At 54.8% G+C, this 23,309-nt stretch overlaps 1 protein-coding gene across 2 annotated transcripts in view; it reads left to right on the forward strand.

Annotated features, from left to right (window-relative positions):
- SLIT1 (slit guidance ligand 1) overlaps window positions 1-23,309 on the forward strand; it is a 186,376-nt gene that overhangs the window by 75,647 nt on the left and 87,420 nt on the right. The window contains exon 1 of one of the 2 annotated variants that reach the window (XM_071215741.1): window positions 7,308-8,252. The exons of the other annotated variant lie outside the window; for it this stretch is intronic. The gene's annotated coding sequence lies outside the window, so the exon portion shown is untranslated. Of the gene's footprint in view, window positions 1-7,307; window positions 8,253-23,309 lie in introns of those variants that run through there. 2 annotated transcript variants of the gene reach the window in all.

The raw sequence follows: 23,309 nt of genomic DNA on the forward strand, positions 1-23,309 counted from the left end.
AACATTTTTATTCTGTTACCATACATACAGTTTAATAATGCCCCTTTTAATCATACTCAGATACGTTTTTCAGTGCTGTTAATTGCATTCACATGTTGTGCTACTGACCTTTTAAGCCTTAACTTCCCATCCCCATTCCCCACCCCTGGTGACTTATATTCTAAATTCTGACTCTCTGAGTTTGCTTTTTCTATTTATTTCAAATCATTTGTCCTTTCGTGTCTGGCTTATTTCCCTTAGCATGATGTTCATCCAGGCCACGTGCGTCTTTTGAGCCCAGCATCACGTTTCTGAAGTTCATCCGTGGTGGTTTGGGCCTGGGGCTCATGCACCTGCTCGTTGTGTGGAACGACCGCGCTCTGTCCCTGTCCCTGGAGGCGCGTGTTTGAACGGCTCCCTGGTTTGTCAGTTGCACGCCTGCTGCTGAGCACATGGGCGCGCCTGGCCCCTGCTGCAGCCCTGAAGGGGGCGAATGGCTGGGTCCCGGCATGTGACTTCACTTCAGCTGTACTGGACCTTAGCAGACTGATTTACTCAATGGTGGTACCAGCTGGCCGGCCGCTCTCCCGTCCTCTCCAGGAGGCGGGGAGAGCCTGTGGGCTGGCTCCTCGCAGGGCCTCGGCCGCCTCCCCGTCCTCTCCAGGAGGCGGGGAGAGCCTGTGGGCTGGCTCCTCGCAGGGCCTCGGCCGCCTCCCCGTCCTCTCCAGGAGGCGGGGAGAGCCTGTGGGCTGGCTCCTCGCAGGGCCTCGGCCGCCTCGGGGCCTTCTCCCGGGGTGGTTCTCTGACAGGTGGGGACTGCGTCAACAAATCTTCTGAAAGTAAAACCTCATTTCCGCTCTTGTTGGAGGCCTGGTGGGTCGATGCCTGGGCTTTGGCGTGGGCCAGGCTGGGAGGGCAGGCGTGCCTCAGCCCTGCTGGTCTCCTCCAGGCGGGACGGGGTGTCTGTGTCCCCCGAGCTGCGGCAGTGTTCTCTCCCCTCAGAGCTGGCCCGTCGGGTCTGAGCTTTGAAGGGGAGAGGAGGCTCAGGGTTGCTCCATCTCTTAGTGAGCAGAGAGAACTGGGCTGTGCCTGAACGCAGCGGCATGGCTGGGGCAGACAGAGGCTTGTCAGCGACGTTTTCTTTAATGTGCCGCAGAAGGAGAACGAGAGATGACTGATCAGGCACAAAGCGGCGGGGATCGCCCGCGGACCCGCCCCCGGCCCTCCTCTGTGCCCGGCTCCGGCAGCACAAGGCAGCCCTCCTCCAATATTTACTTTGAAATGTTCACCTCCAAACTCCATCCTTTCATCACTTCTCTTGGTTGACAAGGCTAACAGGGCGAGGAGAAAGACAGAGTTACGGAGAGCAAGAGGTGCCGCGAGCAGCAGGGCCCAGCAACACCTTGGAAAGGTTCCCTGCCAGCGTGTTTCCAGGACCTTCTTTTGATCAGGGCCCCGAGTGGGAGGCCCCTCTGCTCGAGCATCGCTGAGGCGGTCCTTCTTCTGCTCTGCCTTCTTCCCTGAAGTACCTCTCGAGGGAGTAGCTGAGGCTGCAGATGGCTGCGGGGTGCTCACTGAGCATTGCTGAGGAGACTGCTGCATTATTATAACTAAAAACAAAGCCCCTCACGGTGACTGAGGCTTTCCACCTGCCGGGCCCTGTGCTAAGCTCTCTAGAAGCGTCCTCCTCACAATAGCCTTCTGAGGCAGTAATTTTTTTTAGACCTTTTTTTTTTTTTAAAGATACATAGATCACACAAAATGTTACATTAAAAAATATAAGAGGTTCCCATATACCTCACTGCCCACACCCCCCACTCAGGCAGTAATCTTTTATCTCAGCTTGACAGATGAGGAAACTGAGGCTCAGAGAGGTCAAGGACTTGTCCTTTGATCATGTCACCCCCCGCCCCCGGACCCCGCACTCGCAGCCAGGTCTGCTGAGGCCAGAGCGCGGCTCTCCACCACCACTTGTATCCCTGACACAACTTCAGACCTTTCCTTGTCAGTGCCCGCGACGACCCCTGTTGGGTGGTTGTCCCATCGTTGTTGTTGTGGAGGTGGGTTTGGTTATGTGCTGGGGACACGGACGGGGTGACACAGAGCTGGTGGAGGAAAAGCACAAGTTGGAAAAGGAAAAATTCATATTTATTGCACAAGCAGGCAATGGGTGAAGAGCTTTCCGTGAACTGTTACTTACCCATCAATCTCCTTATTCTCCCTATTCTACAGATGAGGAAACTGAGGCACACAGAAGTTAAGTGACTTGGTTGAAAAGGACAAAGTAGGTGGCAGAGCCAGGTGTAAACCCAGGCAGCTGAGGGGAGCCCACCCTCTGACCCCCCACTTTCCTGGCTTCTCGCCCTCTGGGGTGCTTCGTGCACGTGCACGCAGGTGCCTCCCGGGGGAGGGCACACCCAGCTCTGTCTGTGGAGGGCGAGGAGGGGTGGAAAGGGGAGGAGGAGGGGGGAGTCACGCAGACCTCCCAGACCGCTGTGCTGCTGGAGTCTTTAAGGCCGGGCACGAGGTCACGTGTAGATGGGGAGGGACAGTCTAGCTGGGGGCTGGCTTGGGCAAGTGCCCCGAGGAGTGACAGAGCCCACCTGGGCTTTCACCTGGGATGCTCGTTTTTTCCCAGAGCAGGGCCTCCCTCCTTTAATATCCCCACCCAGCAGCTCTGGCCCTGTCCCCTCTGTACGGATGACCTGGGCGTCCAGGGGGGACGGGGCTCCAGGCTGCCCTCTGTGGGCGAGGGCAGCAGCTGCCTCTCCCAGCCTGGGCCCTGCTCCACTGGGGGGACGAGCCCTGAGCAGCAGGCTCCCCATCCCACCCGCTCCCAGCCCTGAGGAGGTTGCCCGTGGGCGCCCGGGGACGGGGCCGCTGAGCCTTGGGCGAGGCCTCAGCAGGGTGGGAGGCCTGAGCCTCCCAGTGCCTGCGTGTTCCTCTCCACTTCCTGTCTCAGGGTTTGGTGCTGTCTTCTCAACGGGTAGAGAAGAGTGAGGCCTTGGAGAAACAGGAATTGGTCTATGACCAAATGGGTTCACATGTCAGCGGGGAGCAGTGGGTGGTGCAGCTGGGGGCTCGGGTGGTGCCATTAGGATGTGAGACCAGGGAGAAAGCGAGGCCTGGGAGGAGAGGTGGCCTCCTTGGCAAGCGCCCTGCCCTGCCAGGGGGAGACCAGGGAGCCGTTTTAACAAAGGAGCCTGGCCCACCAGCTGCACTTAGTGCTGTGGTTTGGATGCGTCCTGTTGACCTTGAGCACGGCCCTCCGCCATTTGGCCACTGCACAGTGGCCGTGAGGTGGCCCTGCTCGTCCCCAGGGGCCGGGGCAGCTGCTCTGGGTGCCTCCCCCATGTAAGATGCTTCGCCTTTTGTTTCTGATGATGCCAACGTTTTGTGCCCTTTCTGCCTCTGGGCCGGTGCCCTTGGCAAATACCCTGGGGGAATCCCAGGCCTCCTTCTTGCCTTACAACTCAGAGCTCAGAGCCATCGCTGTTGGAAAAGCTTAGGTCCTGGCCAGCTCTGTTGGGATTACCTAGGCCTGTGCGCGGTGACATTTACCAGCTGCTCTTCCGCTATCTCTGCAGCCCTGGGGGAGCTTTCTGAAGCGTGTCCCGGCAGACGTGGCCTTGCCCTCTCCAAAGGCTGTCTCACCCTCAGCTCCTCCAACAGACATTTCACTGACGGCCCCTCCTCAGGCTCAGTTATCAAAATGTGAAATCTACCCGGCTCTGCGGCCCTCTTTGAAACACTGGCTGTCTGGGGTGATTTTGAAATTGGATCTCCACCTGTTGTGAATTACCAAGCCTGGGCAAGTTGAAAACAAACAAACAAAAAACCACCCCTTTAACCTTAGTTCCCTCAGGTACAAATGAAGAGAAGGGGAAGCAAGTCCACCTCACAGGCTTATTATGGGGATTAGATGCAGTAACCGTTGCCCAACAATAATCGCTCGATGCCCATTAGCTTCCTTCCTTCCTTTGGGGCCTTAGTTTCCCGGCTGCTGAGGCAAACTCCACACCATGGTTGGCTGTACGGCAGGAATTTACTGGCTCACGGCTCCAGAGGCCTGCAGGCTTGCCACCGGCGTCGGTGTCTTCTGGCTGATGGGCAATCTTTGGGCTGCCTTGGCCTTTCTGCCGCATGGCAATGCACGTGGCGGCATATTCTCCTTTCTCTTCCGGGTTCCGTTGACTTCCAGCTCCTGCTGCTCCCCAAGGCTTCTCTGTGTGTCTGATTTCCTCTGCGCGCAAGGCCTGCAGCCATGTTGGATTAAGGTCCACCCTCATTCAGTTTAAGTAATAACGTCTTCAGAGGTCCTGCTTACAAATGGGTTCACACCCACAGGACCAGGGGTGGGACCTGGACCTGCCTTTTGAGAGGAATGTGATTCAATTCCCAGCAGGGTCAGACTGAGCCGAGTTAGAATCAGATGAGGCCTGATGGGGGGCTTGAATGATGATATGGGTGCCCAGATTTATTCATTCATTGATTTCTTCTCTCCCCCCCTCCCTCCCTCTTCTACTCTCTCCTCTATTGGCCTGATTTGCAGGCACTTTCTCCTCCATGTACCCAGATGGCTCCAGCAGCTCCAGCCCTGACGTCTTCTTAGCTCCAAGTCCAGCAGGAAAGGGCATTGGCCTCTGTTCCAGAAATCTCATGGCATCGTTTAGCTTTAATGGGGTTCTGTACCCATCTAGAACCAATGAGGGAAATAGGCTGTCCTGGGAGCTAGGAGAGGAGTTGTCACCGGACCATGAGAGCAGAGTGGGGGAGGGTGGGCCTCCAAACAAAAAATCAGGGGTCATCACTGGGAAGCAGGGTGAGCAGATGCTGCAGACAAAACAAAATGAAAGTCACTGAATGTCCATTCAGATTGCCCTATGTGGCTCCTTTTCACCATGAGGTTCTGATTTTATATCCTGACTTCCTGCTTGGCTTTTGCCTTGGACACAACTGATGCTGCCCTTGGCAAAGACCTTTTGATCTGAATCTGGTTGCTTTTCTGGCTGGTTGCTCTGTCTGCTGGGTTCTCGGTCCTGGGCAGGGACTCTGCTGGGACTAACGTGGTGAAATAGTTTGAGAGGAGCCAGAGCCTCCCCCCGAGAGGCCACAAGAAACAGCGGCTCATGTGTCCTGGCCCCGTTTCCACCTTGCGCTCCTTAATTAAGACTCTACAGAGGATGGTCTGCGGGCCTGTGATTTATGTGCATCTGGTCAGTCATCTAGAAGATTCTGACGCTGTTTGATCTGGCATCTCTTCTGCCTGCTTCAGAAAGCCATGTGGGAGTTCAGCTCTCTTTAATATGTTTTCTACGACAGGGACGGTGATTTATGTGTCCTGCCCCCATTATGCTGTGGACTTCAGAGCCCCATGCCATGTAGCCAGAGCGCTTCTGACCCCTGGCTTTGTGAGAGCCTCAGATTCTTGTTTGCCTGGTTCTTGTCCAATGTGCTGCTCCTTGGGTCTCCTTTACGTGTGAAAGATGCCCTTCCTTCAGACCCCGGGCTTTGGGCACGGTCACTTGGCGTGCTGGGCTTTCCTTGGGGGGAGGGGTTGGTTGGAATTGTCACATACTTTTTATCATGGCATGTTTTTGTTTTGTGAAACGGTCACCTGTAGCCAAAGTCACAGAGGGGTGAAAGCTTTGGGTTTAGCTGGTGAATGGAACTGAGCAGTTGTTAGATGTATTTTTGCCTGTTGATATTTTGTACCTTACGGGTGAGGAATCCCCTTTCCCGTTTATAATAACCCTGACCCATTGGGCAGCCTGGAAGAGGCTGACCACCCTTCACTGCTCAGCGGAGTTTGGTCAGCTCTTTGTCGAATAGTTGGGCGCAGATAGGAACTTAATAATGATCTGAACTTAAAAATGGTTAACGCAGTGCCTAGGCTGGGAGATGGCATGGGGTGGGGGGCACCTGGGGATGGTGGGTTGGTGGGGGGTGAGGCCAGCACCAGGGATGAGAAGTTCCATGAAAGGCACGTGCTCGGCAACAGTGGAAACGTGATGTCCTTCTGGGGACGCCTGAGAGAAGACCTGATGGAGGAGGTGGCCTTTGAGAGGGGTTTGTGGCATGAGTAGGATTATAGGAGCTGCTGAGAAGAGAAGGAATGAAGGAAAAAGGACCTGGCTCAGAATGAAAGCAAAACGGAGAGAAGAGTGTGGGGGCTGGACAGCGTGTCTGTCACTGGGCTCCTGTGTCAGGGTGGGAGCAGGTAGCGGGGATTAGGGCTTACTAGACAGGAGCTTGATCAGACCTCGGTAGGTGGAGGGATGTCGTTGTCGGTGCATGGATTTGCACGTATGTGGCGTGACTAGCTAGAAATGTTGGGGTAACAGGTAATGATGACTAGTGTTAACTGAGCACTTACTAAGTACAAGGCCCTGTTCCAAGCGCCTTAAGCTCTTCTAAATGTAAGTTGCCCTTCTGGTTAGAACCCTCTGGTGGCTTCCTGCTCCGTTTAGAGTGACGCCCCAAGTCCTGCCTTCCTATTGCTCTCTGCCTTTCTGCGCCCCAAGCCACCCTGAACATCAAGCGCACCCCCACCTCGAGACCTTGCCTGGGCTGCGGCTGCTCCTAGAATACGTTCTCCCTGATAAGCCCGCCTGACTTGCTCTCTCCCTTCCTTCAGATCTTTGCTCAGAGGCCTTCCCTGAGCACCCACCGCCCCCAGCGGTCTCCCCCGGGCCTGCCGCTTTGTAGTGCGCTCCACCACCTGCTTTACCTTACGGAGCTCTGCCGCCCGCACAGAATGTACGCTCTCTGAGGGCAGGCTGAGTTCCACCATCTAGGACCAGTGGGTGTTTAACAAGTGTTTACTGAGTGAGTGAACGAGAGCACCTGTAACCTGCACAGCCCCTTAGGAGTTGCCTGTTAGCCTCGTTTTGCAGATGAGGAAACCAAGGTAGAAGAAGGTCAAGTAATTGGCAAGGTCGCCCCACTGGGACTGGCTGGAGCCCACCTCTGCACACCCTCGTGTGGTGGTGATCGGGTGCAAATGCACGCAGCTCTGTTTTAGGGGCTGGGTGAAGTTTTTTTCCCTGTCTATATTTTTAATGATGTCTTTGTTAGAAGGAACTTCATTCCCAGAGGGTTCATTAATTGAGGGCATTGTACTTTGTGAAGAAATTGCTGTCTAACTTGGTTTGGAGATCACACCGTGTTCTATTTGAATGTGCTAAAATGAACGTTTAGAAGAGGGAAGAAAAAAGAGTATGATTGTTTTAAAAATTAGGCAGTTTGGGAGAGAGCTAGGAGCGAGATGAAATCTTTACAGGGAGAGGGGCTTGGGAGCGGTTACTAAGGAAACCAGCAAAGCCTCCGTTTCTGGCTACCTGGGGGAGGGCGTAGGGATGCCTGCAAAGCTGCTGCTTGGGAAAAGAGCGATGGAGGCTTTGGGCAGGCTCCGCGCAGCGGGTCTGACGCAGCTAGGAGAGAGGATCTGGGAGGCGTCTGCCTGGATCTTGGGGGAGGCTGCGGCCTTGCCTTAGAGCAGCAGAACGGGGAGGGAAAGGATCTCACTCCCCACCTCCCTGCCCACCGACGCGGGACTGCTCCCAGGCTCCCTGGTCCTGGCTGGAACATTTGCTGTGAGGCCCTCCCAGCCCCAGGGACAGCAGCAGCTGCTGGTCGGTTCTCCAGGTCCTCAGTCCCGCTGGTGTCCTGGGACTGGCTGCCCCTGGCGCTGAGCGCCTGGCACAGGCCTGCTCCTGCTTCCACCCAGCGGCCCTGGGTGTCTGGAGAAGCAGTCACCGCCCAGGAGAAGGCTCACAGTTGTCACATCCGCAGAGCGGGCCAGGCGTTTTACATCCAGGGTCTCTGAATTCTTCATCGCAGTGGAGACGTGGAGGCAAGCGTGGGAGGCGTCAAGGGGCTTGCAGCAGATCCCGGAACTGGCGAATGAAGAGCCAGCGGGACCCAGGCCGTGGGACACCCACAGAAAGCAGGCTTCCTGATGGCGGCTGCAGCGCGTTGACCTTGCCTCGTCTCAGCCTCTGCCCGAGCACCTGCTGAGCAGGCCTCTCCCGCCTGCCCTGTGTGTCCGCGATGGAGCGAGCGTAGGGCCTGTCACACAGGCCTGTGAGGACCGTCTGTGGTGGTCCCTGGGCCTCCCAGGTCATCGCCGTGGGGTCCTCGCAGAGCCCTGGACCAGCACCGCCGTGCTTTAGCCTGCCTCCAAGCTGCCTGGGGAGCCGGCATGACGGCCAACTCTGACCCCGTAGGTCTCACGAGCTGGTGCTGGTCCAGGGACCACACTGAGGCAACAGGTGAGCCTCCAGTCAGGCAACAGGTGAGCCCAATGCAACTGTTGCACCTTGAGGGCAGGCTCACAATTGAGTCAGATGCAGTTAGAATTTCCCAAGACCCTTGATATACCTGATTTAAGGAGGGCCTGGGAAGGAGTGGACGGGAGCAGACTGCACCCCAGCGAGGTGGGTGCTCTTCCTGACTGCCAGTCACCGGGAGTCGTGACTCAAGCCCTGCAGAAAGGCAAACTCCTAGCCACCCCCAGAGAGGGCTGGTGCTGCCCGCGCCTGGGGTACCGCTTCAGGTGCTTGCTGTCTGTCCAGCGGCTGGTCCAGGCTACTGTGGCAAGGCCAGGGAGAGTGTGTGGCGTATCCCATGTTACGGGGTTCTAAGAGGACAGTGGGATTTGAACCCACAGCTCACTGGCCGTAGAGCCCCTGTGGCACCATACTGCTTCCAGTAGCGTTGAGTGGGGGGACAGCGTAACCAGCCGGGTGACTTGGGAGAAGTCGCTTAACCTCTTTGGGCCTTTTTCCATCTGTCAAAAGAGAGAGTCAAACTAGGACATGTTTAAATTCCCTTTGAGTCTGAAAGGGACTTTCTTTGAGAGTGTAATCCCTGGGCTCCTTTGGATTCCAAGAGAAGCTGGGGATGTTTGGCTTTCAGAAAAGGGGGCGGAAGTGCAGTGTTGCGCTCCCCGGGGGGTTGTCCAGGAGACGAGGGTTATCCGGGGGCAGGAGATTCTCGTGCCTCTCTTCCTTTTTTCTAGCTGCTCCATCTGTGTCCCAAGCGGGACTACCTGCAGGTCTCTAGCACCGGGGCCTGGCCTTGGGGAGTTCCTTGGGGATTGTCCACCCCCCCCCCCAGCCCTGCAGAGTCCCCCTGGTTAGCCAGGGGACGCTGGGGACGTGAAGGCCCCCGCTTTCTGCAGGATGGGGTGCAGCTTGGTTGGACCTTGCAGAGGTCGTTTTCTCTCCTGTTTTCAGCCCCTGCAGGGGCAGCGGGTCCTCGTCGTGCTGCGCCCCTGCTCGCTTGCACCAAGGCCTCGGCTTTCCTCCCTCTGCCCTGGCTCTCCTCTGCAGCTCCCTCTGCCCTCTCCCAGCAGACCTGGGCACCTGGTGGCTTCAGCCCACTCGTGCAGTGACGTGTGTGCGCACCGCGTGGAGTGGGTGTGCGTGGGGCGGGGGGAGCCTCCTTCCCAGCGAGGGGCAGAACTTGATCCCATCCGTCCTTCAGACCTGCTGGCGTGTGGTGATAGTGAAAAGCAGACGGGCTTTTCCTCGGCTTTATTGTTGTGTTTAACTCCCCTCCGGGCCAGGCACTCCTCACTGTCCACCTCCCAGTGAACCGCGGAGGCCCCGCCACCCGCGCCCTGCCTGCCTGGGCAGCGCGGTGACTTGTGCAGGGACGCCCCGGAGGTTCTGAGCCGGGGTTCTCCGTGCTGTACCGGGGCCGGGAGGAGGGCCCTGGCGCTGGAGCCCCTTCCCATGGAGATCGCGTGACAAGCCGCTTATTGTCAGTGGGGGAGATGCCGGGCTTCAAATATTGTGTCTTTTAGGGTGATGGAAGTGGGAAAATTGGTTCTCTGGCCACACTCTAAGTATATATTGTCAGAGAAATTTAAATACAGATAAGACACTTAATTATTAAATGGCTTTTCAACGGGAGGCTCAAATGGAGCTTTCTAATTAGCTGTCAGGCCTGTCAGGGCTGTGACGGGGCGCCGCGGGCCGGCTCCTCTCCTGATTTTCATGTATAAATTCCATCTCACGGCCACCAGACGCGGCAGGGGCACAGCCCGGGGTCTCCTGCTTCCCCCAGGCGAGAAGTAGCTCAGGCTGCCCTGCCCCATGCCCGGGCCCGGGTGGCCCCCAAGGGCCACCAGACTAGATTTGCTTGAAGAGGAAAAGTCAGAGAAGACAAGCAGCGCTCCTTGCTCCCGGTGGTCCCAACCCACGTGGACCTTTGGGTGCAGAGAGGCCTGGGGGGGCCTGCACGGCGTGCATGGACACAGAGACGGGCTGAGTGAGCAGCAGCACGACAGTCGGTCGGTCGGATCCCCGGTCAGACACGCAGCAGATCCCGCGACTGCTCCCGGCCTCTGACCCCCCAGGGAGTCTCCCTCCCTTTGTGCTGTCGCGTTTTTGGAGCTGCTGGCGCAGCTGCTGCCCTGGGTGGTGCCTGTCGCCACCCACGCGCCCGCGGCCCGGCCCGTCCTCTGCAGGCCTGGAAACACCTCAACCCTTCCCGTGGCTCCCACCTTCCTGCTCCCCGGGTAGCCCCCAGGTCGAGGCTTCCAGCCCTGGTTCCTCTCCTTTGCTCCCCGCCTGCCCCCCGCTCGTCATCTAGAGCAGGAGCCCTCACTTCTGCTCGCGCGGGTCCCACCGGCTAGCGACGGAGCGCTGCCGCGAGGGCACGGCGCTGAGCCTGAGACCACCGGCTCCTCGGGCCGCCAGCCCCCCTACTGCTCAGGAACCCGGGCCCCAAGGGGCGGCGTCCCCCCAGGGTCCCTCGGCGAGCCCCCCTCCAGGCTCAGGACCCCAGACAGCTCCCACATCTCCCTGCCCCCCCGACTTGGGAGCCCCGCGGCCAGTGCCGTAGGGATGACTGCGGCTTCCGAGCGGCCCCGGCCCCTCCTCTGCTCTCCTCACCGCAGCCTTTCTTGCCTGGTGCCTGGTGCATCGTTTTCAGAAATCTTCGTGGTCCCTGTAGCTGTTGTCCCCCAGGCTCGGCCCCGGGGCAGCTGCTCGCCTGCTCTGAATGCTTGGCCTCCCCTCGGAGCCTCCCCTCTGGCTCCGCCAGGCCTCTCCAACCCCAGGGCTCTTCCTCTGTGCCGTCCCTTCCACCTCCGTTCACGAGGCCCTGGCCCTGCGGAGCTGCTGCCGAGCTCTGGCCCCGCTGGGGTGAGGGCCAACGCCACCGCCTGGGGGGACTTGGGTCCTGCAGCCAGGACATCGGAGGAGAAATCAAATTTGGCCTCAGCCTTGCGGCAGCGTGGCTTTGTCCAAGTTACGGCCTCCCGAAGCCTCGCTTTCCCCGGCTCTGGCGTGGGAACAGCGACAGGCCTGGAACGTGCGCATGGCGAGGAGGTGTGGCAGTGGCCGGGGCGGGAGTGGGCCTCCAGGGGCCTGCTCGCCCTTAGGCCGCAAGGGCAGCCAGGGCAGGGCCAGGGCGCACGTTTGCCTCCCGCACACGCCTCGGCCGTGGCCTGCTGTGTGCAACCACTCAGGCGAAAGCTGTTTCCTCTGTGACAGTCTGAGGCTGTTGGCTGGGCAGACACTTTATATATAGCTGGCAGGGCAGTGTGGTCAGAAGTTTCCACACTGAGCTTCACACTGGGCTTCCCGGTTCACTTGAAAAGGTAATATTAACAGAATCATGAGGCCAGTGGAGTGGCCGGGTGTGCGGCAGTGTAAGAGGTTGCTTTGAACAAATCGCTGCCTGCCACTTCTCTTCGTAGGGAATGGCAGAGAAGGACAAGCCCAGTGGTTACCCATGGGCAACATATGACCAGAGAAGGCTGTACTTAAATACAGGAGACAGTGAGAATGTTATCATTTTGCCTGGGGTGTGAATGATTGCAGACCAGACCATTCAGCAAACTATGCTGCAAGATTGCAAAGTAAACAACTGGTCAGAGTGGAATAAATCAGGGAAGACTTCTTGGAGGAGGCTCCTTGAGTACGGATGGGGTCTTTGTCTTGTTTCTAAGATATCCACTATGAAGAGTTTTGCATGGTTTGCTTTTATATTAGTATTCCTATAGGCAAGGCAAGATATCTTTGAAAAAGAAACAAAAAAAGGATTCTAAACAATGGTTGTCCCTGATATTCTTTTCACAGCTAGTTTCTCCTCCCGACAGAAGCACAGGCCATGATTCTGACTCTCACCTCTAAACCCCCCCACCATCTTAATGACCTGACATTTTAGAGCGTTGAGTTGGAAATGCTTTCTCTACAAAAGTTATTGCTTCTGTGACCCAGGAGTAAATTATTTAGCAGTCTCTCAGACCTTCTACATCTGGAGTTTCAAAATGAGTCCGATGCATTCCCGTGACCTGTGACCTTGCTGAGCAGACATAAAACATGACCGTGAATCTCTTCCCAGACAGTGAAGTGTTCCTCGCCCTCAAGTCTCCTCTTTCTCAGGCCACCTCGAAGGATGAGGAGTGGTTGGAGGTTTGAGGCATGAGGCTGCTGTGCGGGAGGCGCCACCCAGGCAAAGCATGGAGGAAGGTGGGGGAGAGAGATGGGGGGAGAGCGGTGGGGGGAGAGCGGTGGGGGGAGGCGGTGGGGGAGCGGAGGGGGAGCTGGGCCTCTTACGGAGCGCCAGATGCTGCGCCTTCTCCTTGACTCTTCCCAGCACCCGGTGAGGAAGGGGAATGATCATCCCTCTTTAGGGATGAAAACAACAGACGCTTTCGATATCACAGAAGTCCAGAGAGGAGCAGGGAGGCTGTAAGTTCAGCAGATGATAGTCGGGTGGTTCAAATTTGTCTAAATTAGATTAAAGCCACCCAGGAGGGGCTGGTCGGTGGCTCTCATTAAATACAAAACTAGATGGGATTTAATTTTTCTGCCTCTACGAGTCTTTTCATATCCCTGCATTTCTAAATCATACCACGTGCCCTGATTCTTAGGAGAGAAAACGTGGTCACTAGAAACGAGAAAAGCACAGGCCTCCGTGCCGGGGCTGGGGGGACGGCTGTGGCCTGCCCCGGCTCGTGTTCCCGCTGGGGGCGGGAGGGCCGGCTCCGGAGGCAGGAGCGCAGAGCCGCTGACATTTCATTCTCGGCCCCTTTTCAGCTTGGCTGCTGGAAGTTTCGAGCTGATAATGATGAGGGAGTGTAAATGTCAGCGGGATCCCAGCTTCAATCAGAGCTGTTAAAAATAAGCCTGGTAGGCTGGCTTTGCCAGAGGTGAGCTCGGAGAGTGGTGGGGGGCACTGGCGGAGCTGGGGGGGGCCCTGCTAGACTAGGGTGATGGGTGGGAGGCGCAGGAAAGGTGACAGGAGGAGGCCACGGCCGGATTCTGGCAAGTGGTGAGCAGGGGTGGGAAGCAGTGGATACAGATGGAATACTCACTTGTTTTCTTTTCTCAGCTTTTCTGTGATTAAAAAAAGCGAAATCTCGGATTTTGTTTGGCAAGGGAAAAACAGAAGGCAGCTGGCTGGGTCCCTGGGCTCTGGCCACAGCTGGCTGTTCTGTCTGCTGGGCTGACGTTCTAACTGGGCCTCTGCAGTATCTGAAATCAAAGTGCTGGGCCCTCTGGGGTATAGGCTGGAGACGCACCAGCTGCCACGCCCCTGCATGCCAGTGGTTCTTTCTCCGCTTGGCCACTGGGAAGGAGGCAAAGCACCAGGTCGGGCCCAGGACAGCTCTCAGAGCCCACCCCTCTCAGTGTGGTCTGTGGCCAGCAGCATCGGGGCCCCTGGGAGCTTGTCAGAAATGCAGAATCTCAGGCCGCACCCCAGACCAGCTGAGTCAGAACCTACGTTTTTAAAAAGATCTCAGGTGATTTGTGTGCACATTCAGGTTTGAGAAGCTCTGACTTGGAGAAGATAGAGTCCAGGCCCCTCGTTTTGCAGATGGGGACTCTGAAGCCCAGAGTGGGGGACGGACTTGCCCAAGGTCACACAGCTACTGCAGGAAACAAGGGCCTCTGAATTAGGCTTTGGAACATTCTTTCCCATAAACATCATGTCCATTATAGTGCCCAGCACAAGTGCAGGTTCAACAACACAGTGTGGTTGCTTACCCTGGCCCTGGGACAGGTTTCAGGAATTGATGGGCATTGGCAACTGAGCTCCAGTTCTCCCCATTAAAAATCTTATTGGAATGCCATTCAATTCCACCCTCCTCCTTCATTTGGGAGACGCTAGTTTTAGGGCAGAGCTCTCTCCTGCTGTCTTTTCTGGGGTCCATGTGGCCTTACATAATCATATCTAAGTAAGGCTGGAACATCCAGAGGAGCATAGCGTTCAGCCGGGTTTGGAGTCCTGTGGGTTAGTTTGTACAGTTGTGCAGTCTGTGCACTCTCCAAGAGTCCCCACAAGGGACACCATTCCTATTAGAGACATAGATTTGTATATGTATTTTGACAATTTCCAAATAAATGAAAATGTTCTGAAGAAGGGGTGCTTTTTTCTAATTCCCACAAAGGTCTCCTATGGCCTGGAGACACTGGCTCCAGCACTAGCCTTGGAACTTGTTGCCTTGACTTATTCCCAGAGGTTAATGTGCTTTGGGGGCTGTGGCCTTTCTTCTGGATGGGACGAAGGGATTCTCACCAGGTGCTGTAATCCAGCTGCTTTTCTGCAACGTGAGTGACATTTCAGTGCTGGAGCAGCTTTCTCCCAAGTGAGTGTTGTCACCCTCTGAAAACCTCCAGCTTTGCATTCACCAACTTCTTTGCCATTTGCTCTCATTTTCACATCACTTCCTGTTTGTGTCTAGGGTGTGAAGGAGGCTTATCTTCCTCAGTTCAAGCCTTTGCGTCTCTGTTGTGGTCAGGCCCAGTGCCAGATCCTCCACCTGCCTTGACAGGATGATGTTTCTGCACATGGGTTGCCGAGTGCTGCGCAGCTCTGCTGGTATTTTCGTTGTAGTTGATTTCTGTGCCAGTTGAGATTGGGTTTGGCTTTATATACAGAAAACTAAAAAAAAAAAAATGGTGACAAACTAGATATAGGAGTTGATTTCTCTCACACATAAAAATAAGCAGCTCCAGTTCCACAATCCTTCTATCATTTGCTTCCACATCCTTAGCCTGTATCTTGTAGTCTCAAGGTCACTTCATTGTTTAAAATAGCTGCCACAGTTCCAGCCATCTCATATGACTCTCAACAGTAAGAAGGAGGAAAAGGGGAAGGGGAGGAAAAAAGGGCATCTCTCCCAACTGATTAGGTCTCCTTTTCAGAGATTTCCTAGAAGGTCTTTTATTCAGAAACTTCTGTTCACATCTTCTTGGGTACCCCTAGCTGCAAGGGAGGTAGGACATGTAACATTTTATCTGGGCACATTGGTGGCCAAGTAAACACCACAGCTCTACTAGGAAGGTAGAAGGGGAGAATGGATTTTGGTGGGGGACAACTCGCAGCCTCTGCCTCACCTTGCTGCTTCTTTCCTCTCCCTTTCCATTATGACCTCGGGGTCTTGTACATGCTGCCCTCGCAGAGCGTTGCAGCACAAGTCATGTCTGCTGCCTGCCCTCTCCTCGTCTCACCCACTTCCTCTGCCATGGCTCTTTCCTCTGCTACTTTTCCCAGAATCCAGAGAGAGCAGGGTTTTGAGCGGTGCTTAAGACATAGAGGAGGATAGGCTGTGGCCAGGTTGTGGGTTAGACTTCCCAGCTATGTGACCTTGCGCAAGGCCCTTAGTCTCTGTGAACCGCAGTGTTGTCATTTGTGAAATCACAAATGGCACAGAGTAAAGGGCTCATTGAGTATCAGTTGCTAGTATGTTTATTATTACTATTTTTTTTAAGTCTTGCCCTTGGCATGGATTTTAGAGTTACCTTCAGCTAGTGACAGATCTCCTCTGGACTATTCTCATTCAGTCTCATTTATTGTGCATCTGCTGGGTCCCAGGCACTCTTCTAAGTACTTGGGATAATTGGCCAACAAGACAACAAAAAGCCCTGCCTTGGGGGGACTTGGGGGGCTGACATTCTACGGGGAGAACCCCCTGTGCTGGGTGAGATGGCTGGCTCTTGGCCGCTCTTCTGCAGTCAGAAATGCACACCCGCGGAACAGGCGCCTTGCGCACGTGCGTCTGGATTGGGAGCAGTGTTTCTCATATTCACCAATACTTTGGCGCCTTTCTGCGGGCTGCTCTATTCAAGTGCACAGAGATGAGTGTGCGTCCCTTCTCAGACAGCATGTTTGCTTCTAACAGGAGCCTTTAGAGGCAGTCCTTCAAAGCAGGCTGCAGAACCTTTCTGCAGTCACGGGTCCCTTGGAGAAGCTGATGCTCTGGTACCTATGTGCAAAATTTTGCACCTGGTTTTAGGGGCACACAGGCTGCAGGCAGCCCACCCTTGACCTCCGGGTTCTCTGTGGACTCCGGGTCAGAGCCCACGGGACACTAAGGACTGACTCTCGTGCTGGAGATGGCTCAGTCTTCCAGCTGGCAGGTGAGGGCTGTGCCCTTGGTTTGAACAGTGTCCACTGCATTCCAGAAGCTGTTACTTGCTCCTTGTGGGTGGCCTGGACCGAGTGAAGACTGGAGATAAATGTAAGAAGACAAAGCAGTAAGTTAAAGGAGAAACACTTTTCCAAGCCAAGCTGCCCATTGTTCTTCCCCAGTCTGTGATCGTGAGCAAGTCTTCTCTCCATTCTTAGTCTTGGCATCCTCCCCTTTAAAATGAGAGCATTTGATCTGATCATTTATAAGTCCCCTTATTAGTCAGCCAAAGGGGTGCTGGTGCAGAACATGAGAACTCGGTTGGCTTTTATAAAGGGTATTTATTTGGGGTAGAAGCTTACAGTCACAAGACCCTAAAGGGTCCAACTCAAGGTATCATAAGAGGTGCTTTCTCACTCAAAGTCCCTTGCCACATGTTGACGCAAGATGCTGGGCGAGGTCTGTGAGGCTTCAGCCTTCCTCCTTCCTCTTAAGGCTCTGTGGTCCCACCTTCTTCTGATCTCAGCTGTAGGCTGGCGTAGGGCTCATCTCTCTTCCTGGGGCTCGCTTCTTTCTGGGCTTGGCTGCTCTGGCCTCTTCACAAGGTCTCCTGTAGACCATCAGGCCACCTCTCCAAGAGGGGCCGCAGGGTCCTCTGTGTATCTTCTCTCTGTGTGTACTTCTCTGGGGGAGTCTGTTTTATCAGCCCACCAAGGGGGCAGGGACCCAACCCTGCATGCCCTAATGACATAGTCCAATCAAAGCCCCAATCTTGATTTAATAGAGTAAAAGTGAAACCTGTGAATTTAATACAATTAAAGGGGTATCACACCCAGGAGGAACAGACCAGTTTACAAAGATAATCAAATATCTTTTTTTGGAATTCATAAATAATATCAAACTGCCACAGCCCCTTTCCACTCAGATGACCTGCTAGGGCAGTTGGTGAACATGGTCTAACTCTTGCCAGTGCCACCTGCTGGCACCATGAACTTCAGCTAGTTGATTGGCTTCTCCTAAACCCAGTTTTCTCCTCTGCAAAATGAAGATAAAAATACCGTCAAAGGATAATTGTAAAAAAAACTGACTCTCATGCAAATATAAAGTGATTATGTACCAAAGATGTAGTGAATTCATTAATGAGGGAGCCAGCAGGATGGCAAAGTTGTTTCAAGGAGCATTTGAAGAACTGGGAGCTTATAATCAATGAAAGATAGAATACAGAAATAAAATATAAAGTTAGATGTGAAACTGGTTACTGCCTGACAGGGCAATAAAATTAACCCTCGAGGTTATCTTTTATTTATTTATTTAAACAGGAATTCCAATATTCACTTATGGCTCTATTTTTAAAATTAAAATTTTTTTTTTATTTCTTTCTCTCCCCTTTCCCACCCCACCCCCCACCCAGTTGTCTGCTCTCTGTGTCCATTCACTGTGTGTTCTTCTGTGTCCACTTGTATTCTTGTCAGTGGCTCCCGGAATCTGTGTCTCGTTTTGTTGTGTCATCTTGATGTGTCAGCTCTCTGTGCCTGCAGCGCCACTCCTGGGCAGGTTGCACTTTTTTTGCACTGGGCAACTCTCCTTACAGGGCACACTCCTTGCATGTGGGGCTCCCCTATGCAGGGGACACCCCTGCGTGGCATGGCACTCCTTGAGCGCATCAGCACTGCATGTGGACCAGCTCATTGCATGGGTCAGGAGGCCCTGGGTATGAACCTTGGACCTCCCATGTGGTAGGAGGACGCCCTATCCGTTGGGACAAATCTGCTTCCCTAATTTTTTTTGATATGCATTTTTTTAAAAGATTTATTTTATTTATTTCTACCACCCCTTCCCATTCCCCCCGTTGTCTGCTCTCTGTGCCCATTCACTGTGTGTTCTTCTGTATGTGTTTTGTATTCTCATTAGGCCGCTCCGGGAACCAATCCTGGTACCTTCTGGAGTGGGAGAGAGACGATTACTCTCTTGTGCCACCTCAACTCCCTATTCTGCTACAAATTCTTATTTTCTCCCCTCTGTGTCTCTTCTTGCATCATCTTGCTGTGTCAGCTCTCCGCGTGGGCCGACTTTCCCGTGCTGGGAGGCATTCCTGCGCAGGGCAGCATTCCAGTGGGGCTGGCACGCCACGTGGGCCAGCTCCCCGTGTGGGCCAGCTTGCCCTCACCAGGAAGCTCCGGGCATCGAACCCTGGAACTCCTATATGGTAGACGGGAGCCCAATTGGTTGAGTCACATCCGTTTTCCAGAGGTTATCTTTTTAGCAGACAGATATAATTTGTAACTTTACCACAAAAAATTCTACGAAGTCCCATGCAACTTCCTGGAGTAGAGGACCTAAGCATAGCACCTAGTGAGACAGAGGTAAGTTCCCTTGGGTGGGCCCGTCAGGCCGAAAGGGCTTGCAGGCGCACTTCCGCCTGCCTCTCCAGCTCGGGGTGATGGTTTTTGACAGCACCTCTTACCACGTGGCACAGTGCCTGGACATAGTAGGTGCTTGGCAAATGGAAAGGAACGAATCTGTAAGTCTCAGGAACAAAGTGCTAAGGACATTCTTCTCTGCAGCAAGGAGCAGAGGGAAAGCTCTGCCTGAACCAGGCCTCCTCTTGCTGTGGGCACGTAGGTGTGATCTGGAAGTTCGTCAATAATCAGGAGCCTCGGAGCCTGGCTAGCTGACGGAAAGACGTCAGGAGAAGCCCCCTTCCAGGGGAGAAGGTGGCAGGGGTGGTGCGTGGAACGTGTCTGCACTGGCCCACGTTGATTGGTTTTCTGACACACCTGCAAAGCTAATCCAAAGTGGGGAAAAAATCAAAATAAATCTGTGCTCTTGAATCCATAGATAGCTCTTGCCTTCTGCAGGAGACAACAACATTACATTCTTTTTATTTTATTTTATTTTATTTTATTTTATTTTATTTTATTTTATTTTATTTTATTTATTTCTCTCCCCCCCACCGCCAAGTTGTCTGTTCTCTGTGTCCATTTGCTATGTGTTCTTCTTTGTCCACTTCTGTTGTTGTCAGTGGCATGGGAATCTGTGTCTCTTTTTGTTGTGTCATCCTGCTACGTCAGTTCTTTGTGTGTGCGGCACCATTCCTGGGCAGGCTGAACTTTCTTTCGTGCTGGGTGGCTCTCCTTATGGGGCACACTCCTTGTGCATGGGGCTCCCCTATGTGGGGGCACCCCTGTGTGGCACGGCACTCCTTGCGCGCATCAGCGCTGCGCATGGGCCAGCTCCACACGGGTCAAGGAGGCCCGGGGTTTGAACCCTGGACCTCCCATGTGGGAGGCTGTCTCTCTATCAGTTGAGCCAATTCCACTTCCCCAAAGAGTGAATTTTTGATAGGACAAAAATTGTGTCTTCATGATGTGTGTACGGGATCTCAAAAACATGTTTCCTTTTCCTCTGGCACCACACATGACATTGAATGGGCCTTCTCCCACACAGCGAGCGTTCCCACCTGTGACGGAGGCAAGTGCGCCAGGCCCGGAGCAGGTCAGAACCCCGCAGACATGTCGAGAGCCAGGGGCTTGCGCTTTCTCGCCACTCCCCAGCAGAGGGCTGGCCTCGGGTTTCCTTGATGGCAGTGGGCAGGGGCAGGGGCCCTGGAGTCGGCCAACAAGTGGACGGCCATGGACTGGCGCTCCATCCACCTGTAACGTGGCAACAGGGACGGTGCCGAGCCCGGGCCTGGGGCGGTGTGAGCTCATAGGTGCTGACCGCGCTGCCTCCTTCTTACACCCCTTGGCATCTCTGCAGCAGTTGCCTGAGCCTCAGTTTCCTCATCCTAAAGATCCACCTCCCAGGGTTGTCAAGGGGGTCAGCTTTTGCTTTCACTGCCCCCCCCCACCCCACCCCATCATCCACTCATCTCCCAGCCGCCGGTTCTCTTTGAGAAAAGGCAGTCACACCCGGCCTGTCTCCTGCCCAGCGCCCCTCAGCTCAGCCTGGCCCTGGCCTCTGGGGCCTGCCGTGACTGGGGCCAGGCTGCATGTCCTGCCGTGTCCCCTCCTTGCTGGCCATGATGGCCTCCTGTTCCCTGAGCCTCAAGCTCCTTGCCGCCTCCCAGTCAGGAGGCTTTGTCCAAGAACGCTGAGGGCTGCGCCTTCTCGTCATTGGCTTCTCCCCAGACAGACGGAGAGGCCCTTCCCGACCCCCTACCACGGTAGCCTCCCTCTTTCCCGTCCCCCTAACATGGGCCCCTGCTCTGCTTCCTTCAGGGTACCCAGCCATCTCTGAGATCCTCTTGGTGGCTTTTTGGGTCATCCTATTTATTGTCTCTCTCGCCTCCACTGGAATGGAAACCCAGGAAGCAGGGGCCTCATTTGTCTTGGTCACTCTCCCCCCAAGCACAGTGTCCAGGCGTTTAGAGGCTGGGCTAACAAGAGCAGTGACTATGGCTCACACACCAGTACTCTGTACGCCAGCAGGCACCCTTCCGTGTGCTTCATACTTATCAACCCACCCAATCCTCACAGCAGCCCAAGAGCTAGATACCACTAGGATTTATTATTCCCATTTTTGCAGAAGAAGAAAACAAAGCACAGAGAGGTAAGGGGACCAGCTCAAAGTCACCCAGCTACCAAGAGGCAGAGCCGGGATTCAAGCGCAGACAGTCCGCCTCCAGAGTCCCTGCTCGTACCTTAGATGTAAAATGGCTGTGGGATTTGTGTTGCTCAGGAGAGAACAGGAGCCATACCCAGCACAGCTTATTCCTCAGCCACCCTGGGTCAGTTTCCTAGGCTGCTCAAGCAAGTGCTGGGCAATGGGTTAAACAATGGGAATTGATTTGCTCACTGTTTTGAGGCTGGGAAAATGTCCAGATCAAGGCATCATTAAGGCGATGTCTTCTCCCCGAAGACTGTGGCATCCTGGGGCTGGCTGCCGGGGACCCTTGGTGCCTCTGTCACATGGCAGGGCACATGGGGGCATCTCCGGTCTCTGCCTTCTCTTCTGGGCTCCACTTCAGCTTCGTGCTTTCCGTGGCTTTTTCTTTCTGACGTCGGAATCCGTTCTGCTTATAATGGACTTTGGTAAAAGGATCACAACCCCTCCTGATTGGGCTGGGCCATGCTCATTAACTGGAGTCACCCCATCAAAAGGTCCTGCTTACAATGGTTTGCACCCACAGGAATGGGTTACATTTATTATATGATTTTCTAGGGCGTATCGCACACCCTAAGCTATGACGGCCCTGACCGCAGCCCTCTGAGCCGCTGGTCCTCCACTACAGAAGCCTCCCCTTCCCACCGTCTGTGAGGACAGAGCCCCCTCCCCACACCCCCCCACTCTGCAGTGAGCCAGGCCCCCTGGGGAGGGCCTGGAGGGGCCTGAATGCCATTCCCACCTCTGCCCGGTGATGTGTCGTGCAGGATGAATCCCTGCAGCAGGTGCCTTGCAGTCTTCACACTCATCAGAGTCTGACGCCTCCAGCCACGGGCAAATTATCCCCTGCCCAGCCCAGAGCGAGGCCCGGGGAAGCCGGGGCCCAGTGCCCAGAGTGGACGGCCCCCACGGCGTCACACGCTGGGTCCTTTTCATTTACACCTTAGCTGGCTGTCAGGCTTGACAGCGACTTGCTGCCACCTCTTGCTGCTGTGACAAGCCAAATGTCCCTGGTTTCCTGCCTCAGAGCCCCGTCCCAGTTGGGGGCCTCGGTCTTGGCCTTTCTCTGTCGACTCTCTTTGTCCTTTTCTCTTTTAGTTTCTCTGCCTTCTCTTTTTGCCTTTTTCTATTAGTCTCTCGGCTCTCGGCTCTCTCTCTCTGGCTCCATTCTCTGTGTCTGTCTCTAAGTCCCCTTGCCCTTGGACCAAGTGGCTTCGTCCGTGCCCTGTGCCTGGGAGTGGGTGTGGCTCCTGCAGGCTGCAGCCCCTTGCCTCCCTGCAGCCTTTCCCTGCAGGGCACATCCCAAGGCCGCCCCGGCAGGCTGGGAGTTGGCGGCCTGGGAGGGTGGCTGCTGGGGACTCTGCTGCTCATCTGATAGAATAACTTGGCCCAGGCTTTCTCGCCCTTGACCTCTGGTTCCTCCCAGGGCAGCCCACGAAGATGAGGGGACACTGACACCAAAGCCGCCCTGACAGTGTGGCAGAAGCTGTGCTTGGCTCCTTTCATGGACATGGTCCCCTTCTCCTGATCCTGCCCTGTAGGGGGTCTGCTTCCGGCTTCTAAAGGTGCCCTTTTCCTCTTTTCTCTACCCTTCCAGAATGTTCTGGGAGGGCCCAGCTCCTGTGGAGGTACATATACAGGTGACTGTTGTGCATATTTACGTTTGAATAAAAGGGCAACCAGGAAGGCCCTCTCTGCTCAAAGTGTTTCCTTCCCATTCCTCAGACCGATCAGATGTCACCAATGATGGAAGGCTGAACCTGGACTTTCCGCTTTTAAAAATGCGATTACCTTATGGAAATGATGGTGCTGTCAGTCATTCACCATGTAGTATGAACTACTTTTCTCAATACCTGGTTAGCATCAGTCATCCCAAGGAGAGTGGAACTCTTAAAAGGGAGAGGGTTGGAAAAGGTGGTAGCACTGTAGTACATGGGGGGTATGGGAGGCACAGGATGAGGGACCTGAGGGGCAGAGATTGCAGGGTTAGAGATCACATCTGTAGAATGGGCTTTTCAGCCTTGCAGCACATTGGTATCTCTTGAGGAACCTTGAAAACCCCATTGCTAGGGCTTCACCCCAGACCAATGAACTCAGTCCCTGGGATGTGGGACCCAGTAGTTTTTAAAGTTCCCCAGGCGGTCCCAACTGTGCAACCCAGTTTGAGGACCGCTGTTCTAGCCAGTGCTCCCAGCTGGAATGTGCACACAAAATTCCCCTTATTAAATGCAAATTCTGCATTTCTATCAGTGCCAGTGCCACTACCATAGATTTTCTGACCACATTTGAATAGCAAGGCTCTAGTTTACACTGCTTGTTATCAAACCTGGCTTTGTCCTTAAACAAGGAC

The sequence above is a fragment of the Dasypus novemcinctus genome, chromosome 6 (assembly GCF_030445035.2).
Source record: "Dasypus novemcinctus isolate mDasNov1 chromosome 6, mDasNov1.1.hap2, whole genome shotgun sequence".
In the NCBI taxonomy this organism is placed as follows: domain Eukaryota; kingdom Metazoa; phylum Chordata; class Mammalia; order Cingulata; family Dasypodidae; genus Dasypus; species Dasypus novemcinctus.